This window comes from Otolemur garnettii, unplaced genomic scaffold, assembly GCF_000181295.1.
Source record: "Otolemur garnettii isolate 467f Iridium unplaced genomic scaffold, OtoGar3 scaffold00057, whole genome shotgun sequence".
Classification (NCBI taxonomy): Eukaryota; Metazoa; Chordata; class Mammalia; order Primates; family Galagidae; genus Otolemur; species Otolemur garnettii.
Genome location: NW_003852452.1, coordinates 9,809,811 through 9,817,677, shown reverse-complemented (window position 1 = coordinate 9,817,677; position 7,867 = coordinate 9,809,811). Strand labels below are relative to the sequence as shown.

General features: G+C 48.0%; 1 protein-coding gene across 2 annotated transcripts in view; it reads left to right on the top strand.

Moving 5' to 3' along the window:
• The first annotated feature begins 398 nt into the window (after window positions 1-398).
• The window catches only part of SINHCAF (SIN3-HDAC complex associated factor), a 35,088-nt gene continuing 27,619 nt past the window's right edge, over window positions 399-7,867 (top strand). The window contains exon 1 of one of the 2 annotated variants that reach the window (XM_003792484.3): window positions 399-607. The gene's annotated coding sequence lies outside the window, so the exon portion shown is untranslated. Of the gene's footprint in view, window positions 608-2,457; window positions 2,487-7,867 lie in introns of those variants that run through there. The other variant, XM_012806781.1, reaches the window with a different exon arrangement.

Below are 7,867 nucleotides of genomic sequence, written 5' to 3'. Positions count from 1 at the left end.
TCAAGCCAGAAACTGGGTACAGGTGTGAGAATTCTTCTCTAAAAAGCAGTTTTTATAAAACTATTTTTCCACGCGGAACAGGGCACTCTAAGAACTTCGAGGTGGGAAGCACGCAGCTTTCTCCCCCGGCTGTTAACCTTTCTGCCTTTCCCATCCCGCCACTCCCCCCGCCGCCCCCCGGCCGCGGCCTCCAGCCAGGGGGCGTTTGTTTATGTGACGTCCGCCGTAGTAAGCTGTCCCCGCCCCCGTTTCCCGCTGGCCGCCGCGTTTCCCGCGCCGCGGCGCTTCTCCCCTTAAAAGGACAATAGAGGCCGCGGGAGCGCGCGCGGCCGCCGGGCCTTCTCTCCTCCCAGCCCGCGACGCGCGCGCACCCTATGCAAATTAGTTCGATTCAAGAGAATTTTGTACCGGGAGCCGCGCGTGCGCAGAGGGAAAGCGGAATCTACACCTTCCCGGCCAGCGGTAGCAACTGCAGAACTGCAGGAGACAATCTTTCTAGACAAGGCAGTTGAGGAGGAGGGAGCGCTTGGAGTGGGGGGTGGGTTGGCTTGGCGTGCACTCCGCACCTCGGCAACGCTATTGCGCGTGGAACGGCTGCTTTTGGTAGGTGAGTGACTGTAACTATTACTCTGGTGCAGAACTGTCTCACGAGGCTTTGATTTCCGAGTGTTTTTTTTTTTCCTCGTTTCACCTCACCCACCTCCCCCCCACCCGTCTTTCCACACAAACACACACACACAGGAAGTTTGGTCGTGGCGATGGCATTGCTGGGAGCGCTGTTTCCGCGACCCCAGAGCCTTCGGCAGACGCACGTTTGGTGTGTGTTTATTAATTGAGGGGATTTGGGGAAAACCGAAAGTCGTGGGGTCGGGGAAGTGAGTGGAGCGGGGAAATAACTGAGGAGTTGCGGGGGCTCCACGGTGAAGGTGACAATGACTTTTCTTAGCCGCAGTGCTCTCTCGCGTAGGAGAGCCCGGTGGCCGAAAGGCCCGAGGGGCAAACGACTTGCTGGCGACGGCGGAGCGGCCGGGGGTCGCCGCGTCCGCGTGGGCGCGCGCCCCGGGGAGGGTCGGGCGCCGTTGTTACGCCTCGTGGTGTGGTGGCTGCAGCCCCCCGCGCGTGTTTGGATGAGGGTGGACAATAAACGCCATCTGCTCGGAAACGGACTTGCCGTCCACTGCCGAGCCGGCGTGAGGGGTTTAAATGGGCCGGCGGGGGTCGGCGCCGGCTCCGCCGGGGCGCACGCGGCGTGGCGTTGTTTGCTCAACTCCGGAGGGATGCGGCTGCGACAATGAGAGCAACACGCGGTCGCCCGGCAGCGGCCCCGGCTTCCAGGCGCCTGCTCTGCGCGGACCGCGCCCTAGCGCGCCCGGGGTCCCGGTGCCTTCGGAGCGCCAAGTTTTGCTCCCCGTCCGTTCACCTGTGGCGTAGGTGTGGGCGCCGCGGCGAGGGCGTCCTACTTCCCGGGCGCCCGGCGGCGGTTTAAGATGGCCAGTTGGGCTAAGTTGAGTCGGGGATGGAGGCGGCGGCGTCGTCTGCGCTGCAGGAGTGAGTGAACTCCTGGCCACTGCTTTTTGTGCCGTACATGACAGGCCACGTGCTCCGGGCTGCGACCCTGGTCCGGGTCTGAATGTCCGGCTCCTCGTTAGCTGTAGGATGCGGTCGCCGTCCGGTAGGTCCGGCCGGCAGGACAATGTGATTTGCTGATGATGGCGTCTTGCCAGTTTAAAAAGCAGAGTGAAAGTCGCCAACTCCGCCTGTGCGGGGCGGGTAATCCGGGCGTTTCTCATCAAGGACATTGCAAAACTTTGATTAAATGGGCCCTCTGCCGAGGGGAGGGCCGCGGGACCGGGCTCCGGGCTCTCGGGGCGCGGGGTCCGGACCCTCGCCCGGGGTGATCGTCCAGTGTCTCGCCCTGAGAAACACTCGACATCCCTGATGCTGCACGTAGGCAGCGCCCGGCTGGAGAGAAAACAAAGAGCTGCATGTGCCCGTGCGGGCCCCCGGCACTCGGGGCGACCGCCCGGGCTGAGGGCCGTGCGGGTCGGGGGCCCCCGAAGTTCGGGCGAGTTTCGGGAGGGGCTTTTGTCCCTCGGCCCCTCGTGGGGAAACTTTGGCGGCGCTGCTAGCGCGAGGTGCCATGCTGCGGCGCGGGGAAGCGGTGTGCTCCGCTGCTCCGCCGGGCAGACGGGGGAGGGAGGCGGCGGTGTCCGGACCCCCGGCGCTCCAGCAGCAGGCGCCGGGGCCCGCGACGGCTGAGGGGTCCGGAGAAGGCGGCCAGGACTTCCCAGCCCGTTACCCGTGGCCCGGGAGCCTGTGTCTGGGAGGTCTGTGGATTCCCCTTTGAAGTCGAACTGTTGCCATGTTTGAATTACGTCAGGGCAAAGCCATGAGGAGGAACAAGCCCCGGCAGCGCGGCGTGCGGGAGGCGCGGCCTGCGGGAGGCGCCGGGCCGGGCGGGCGCGGGGCCCGTTGTTCCGGTGCAGGTGAGAGGCGACGGGGAGGTCCCCTGGAGAGTCGCCCTCCACGGGGGAACTTTCCTCCCGACCCGAGATGTCTTATTTACCAACAGATCCGCCAGGGAGCATTGCTGTGTTTGTGGGTTCGGTGTCTGTCTCGGCGGTCACTCCGTGCCCAAAGGGAGAGGCGCAGTTTGGGGGTGGGGGGCGTGGGAGGACCTGGGAGGCATTTCGCTGCTTTCGGGGAAACAGATTACTGCCGCGAGTGCCTCCTCCCCCGCCGAGTTGTGGCCTGCAAGTCCAGGGGATCCAGCCCCGACGACACGCGAAAAACCACCTTGGGGAAGTTTGGGGCTCCCTGTTGTCCTAAGGGAAGTGAAGACTGTGGGTGAATCGTGCGTGCGGCGTTTCTTTGTGTGTTTACGCGTGGGAGGAGCGGCTGGGAGGGGCAAGGTTTGTTTTGGTGGAGGGGAGGGTTGGTTTCTCGGGGTGGTAGGGCGGTGCAGAGTTTGTTCTGGTAACTATGACCCCAGTCAGTTTTCTTTGTTTTTACTTTCTCCCTCCAACCTTCCATTACCACAGGCACGTAGAAGATTAGGAATTACTGTTTGGCCAAACAGGGACGGTATTCTAGACTGTTTCCCCTCAGCAATCCTGCCTCCCCACTTCTTACATTGTCCTAAGGAGGGTTAAGAAAAGTTTTTTCCTTTTTCTTTTAATAATTAAAAAAATGGATTTGACTTTGTCATTAAAAGTACACTGAAAGCACCTGTTTTTGAACTGGAGTTTGCCAGAGCTGAAAAGCCTTTTAATAATTCATGTTGCAAAACTGAACACGTTTAGTTGCCCAATCTAAATTGACTTAAGGTCTGGGAGTTTGCTTCTGGTGGAGTTTCTGAAAAAACCCTGGTAGCATTGAAAGTATTTATATAATGATTTGGGGAAGGGGAATCTTTTCTGGCCGAAAGTTATGCATGACTCAGTGTTTCGTGTTTTTTTCTTGCTTTATCTTAGGATGACCTTGAAGAAGCAAGCATTTAAGGAGTTGAGGCTTTCAGAGAGATATAATAAGGGAGCTGGGGAGGAAACTTATGAGGAAGACTGTACAGGCTAATGGCTAGCTAACCCTGCTAGTCTTCCCAAGTCCTGTGAACTGGGGTTGACCTTCTGGTTACCCCTCCTAGGTTTTCTTTTCAAGCTAACTTTTTTTGTGTGTGTGGCCCCAGGCATAGCTCAAAAATGATGCCGGTTTGACACATGGATGCTTCTTTGGTATTTGGGGTTTGCCTGTAGTCTAGACATCTGATAAGCACCACTGTATCTTTTGCTTTCTCAATTTCTCCTGCTTTTAAATCATACTTATTAGCATCCAAAAGTGGGAAAATAATAATATTCTCAGGTACTCCCCCACTAAGTTGAAATCCATTTTTTCCTTTTCATTGTTTTGTTAAACAAACACATTTATCCCAAGCTTTGGTTGACCAAATTACAAATAGTGAACGGCAACCAAAATTAGTACATTTCTGAAATGAATAGAGCATGTCAGGAAAATGAAAAACTTTGGATTTAATAACTTTAACTTTCCTTTGGGCAATAATTTCTCTGGATCATGCATTTAAATGCATGTTAAGTGTCTTTGTAAATACACTGAAATTCTTATTTTTTCTTGATTTGTTTTATAGTCAAGTTAATGGCTAGGATTTCAGTATCCTGGGAAATTTAAAATACAACAATTGAAATGGTTTTTGTTTTAATAATCAGAAGGTGCCTAAGACAGATTTGATTTATCAGGGTAAATGAGTTGAGGGTGCGAAAGACACAGGAGAGGTACCTATTGCCTTGTCTTTGTATTGTTTTTGTGGGATGTTGGCAGCTTGAAATTAAGTAGGTAGTATGTTCTAGAACCTTGGTAGATTGCAAGCCAAAAGGCTGTCTTTGCCCAGTATTCTTTATTCTGCACATTTGGAACCTGGATGGTCAGGTTTTCTCCCAGAGTTGCTAGTAGGTGCTGGGAAAACTGACTCATGGGGCTCAAACTTGGGTGTATTTATGTCAGAAAATTGATTCGAGGATGATTTTATATGTAAAAATGAAAGCTTTTTGCTGGAGCAACCTTAAACTTATTTGAAACCTAAACCTTACGACTACTATTATTAGGACGAATTAATTTACCATGCCAGGCACATAGTAGGTTGCTTAAAAAAATAATTTTCTTTTTTCTTAAGAGGTGGTGGGAATATAATTGAGAAGAAAACACATCCAGGGACTAGGTTAGTTGTTTAGAGGTTTCTGTGGTTAATAATGCCTAGGTTCCAAAGTTGTGATCATCTTAGATAAGTCACTTTGTGGTTCAGTTTTCCCATCTGTCAAATGGCAATAATAACTATCTTATAGTGTTGTAAACAGTTAAGCAGGTAGTGTGGTTCATAAATAACTGGCTGCTGTTGGCCTCATAACATTGAGAAATAGACATTTTACAGAAGATAAAACTGAGGTATGGGTCAGTTACCTTGCCTAGGGAAGAATTCAGTAAATGTTGAATGGAAAGAATGAGTGTGTTTGGCCCCCTTCCCCACCTTCAGAAACCGGTTCTGGGAAGACGCTGCCCTCAGCTCCTTATTGCCTTTCCAATTCTGATTCAACCATTTTACATCAAAAAGTCCTGTGGAGGCCTAGAAAATGGCATTTTCTTTCTTCCTGATTTCTCTTGTCCACAAGAATGTACAGCGTTACCCACTTAGTTTTGATTTGGGGGGGTTTTCAGTTGAGAATGTTTTGTTGTCTTTTGCTACTTTAGTTTCTCTTTTAATTGAATCTATAACTAAGTTTTTTGTATTGTGGAAAAAATCTGGAAATGCATCTAGTTCAAAAGAAGAGAGTTGGTTTTTAAGGTAAGGAGGTTTTCTTTTTGCTCCAGAAATACCAATTATAGGCACATTTGCTATTCCATATTTAAGTACAAAAGTTACAACTTAACCAAAAAAAAAATTTATTGCTGGCTTTGTATTAGATTCCACCTATTATAAGTTTGATTGGGTTTGCTTTTTTTTTTTTTTTTTTTTGGAGACAGAGTCTCATTATGTCACCCTCGGTAGAGCTCTGTGGCGTCACAGCTCACAGCAACCTCCAACTATTAGGCTTAAGCCATTTTCTTGCCTGAGCCTCCTGAGTAGCTGGGACTACAGGCACCTACCACAGTGCTATTTTTTTGGTTGCAGTTGTCATTGTTGTTTATAGCAGGTCCAGGCCAGGCACAAACCTGCCAGCTTCAGTGTGTGTGGCTAGCCCTCTACTCACTGAGCTACGAGTGCTGAGCCAGGTTTACTATTATTTAATTTGGTGAATGACAGGTAGGCTGAGTTGAAGTAGCTCTCTAAAGTAAGTTTCCTGGAGATCTTTAATTTTTTAAAGAGGCCCTTGCTGTGTTGCCCAGGCTGGATTCAAACTCCTGGACTCAAGTAGTCCTCCCTACCTCAGCCTGGTGAGTAACTGGAACTACAAGCACACTCCTTCTGTGCCTGGCTTAAACCTCACAGTTTTTTTCTGTAGAAGTCTTTAGATAAAATGTTAAAGAAAGTGACTCCTTTCAAAACATTGGTTTGGTTTTCAATTCACATGCTTATTATCGACACCATTACTCATTCCATGCCCTTAATATACTGTTCAGATTCATTTTGGCTAGCCTGTTCTTTGGGTAGCAAATTCTACCCATTTCTGTGTAATGTGTACGGTTAGTACCTGGTTTTAAAATAAGACTCAGTTCCTGCTTTGCAGTAGTTTACCATAAGTAGGGGAGATAATATAGTAATCAGGTAAGTGAAATCTGTGTGGTAGTTTTTCTAATAAAGGTATGGAAGGGTTTTGTAAAAGAAGCAATTCTTTTACAGGGAGAGGGTAGAGAAAAAAGGAAAAAAAAAAGAATTTCCCCCGTCTACAGGATGGATGGTAAGTTGTCTCAGAAATAACAGCCTGAGTATAGGAGTGGCTGGCTAGTTATTAAAGTTGATTTGGCAGTCCTGGAATATCAGAATTCCAAGTTGAGAGCAGCTGGTAGGCAGGACTAGATCCTGAAAAGCTTTGAATTCCTTGCCAAGGAGTTTAGATGTTATCCTGAAGCCAGTGTTGGTGCCTTGGAATGGGTAATTAACATTTGAACTTTAGGAAGGATACCACCTGTTAAAAGGATGAAGGGAGAAGTTGGTTATGAAGTTCTGACAGGAGTTCAAGCACCATGGTGAGGGACAAACAGGCAGTAGGGTTGGTAGGGAACACCAACCAAAGAATTTATAAGCAGCAGCAGAATCTCAAAGGACTTTATAGTAAACTTGGAGACCATGTAGAAGGTGAAGGAAAAACCCAGATAACTTACAGATTTGGTGTGTGTGTGACTTTGGATGATAACCAAGATAGGTAAACATAGAAAGAACAGATTTGGAGGGAAAGATAATATCAATTTAGGGCATTTAAAGGTTACAATAGATTGGGGTCAGTTGGTTTTGTTTGATCCTAGAGCAAATGGAGGAGTTAGACCAGGACTTTTGAATACTGGGAAATTACCAATAAGGGTGTTAGTAACTTCTTGAGAGGGGACTGCTCAAAAACAGAAAGCAAAATGATCCCTGGTAAGAGGGGGAAAAAGTGTACGTAAAAACTACTATAAGAGCTGAGCACCTACCATGTGCCAGTTCTCGTGTTGGTGCTTTACAGATCTTATTCAGCAGATTTGGGACTTATCCCTCTGTTATAGATACGGAGGGATAGAGAAGTTAAGGACCTTTTCTGAGGTGTAGATTAGATCAGCGAATGTGCTACCGAACCCTTTCTTAACATTTTTGTCAAGCTTGAAAATGGGACAACACCTTCACAGAAAGGCCCATTTAATGAACTAAAATTTTCCCTGAAAGGCTAGTTCCTCTTTTCCCATAGACCTGGGCTTAAAAGATAACATTCAAAAAGTGGAACTGTACCCTCAGTTTAATTTGTTTGATATATCCTGGGACAGAAAATAGTTTATTTTTCTGTAATGTACAAGTCTTATAAATTCAAAAAAATAAACAGTATACATATACTGGTATCTTCATAGACTGTTTCATCATATCCCTGGAAAGTAGAAGTGAGATTTTAGCCTGATATTACAGAGGGGCAAATAAAATTAGAAGTGACTTCCTATTTAGTTATAAAGACAGAAGCAAAAATAGACTCTAAGTTGACTCTTAAGTTGACCTTTTTCACCAGACTCAGCTATACTTAACATTTTATAACTGATCATCATCCCTTAAAAGCAAATAAATACTCTCTGTCCAATGCTTTCAACTTTCTCATTCACCTGGAATTCACCTAGAATTATGAGATCTAGTATTTCTTTTTTTAAACACTACCCAAGTGGGTAGACCTGTTTTTTTTTTTTT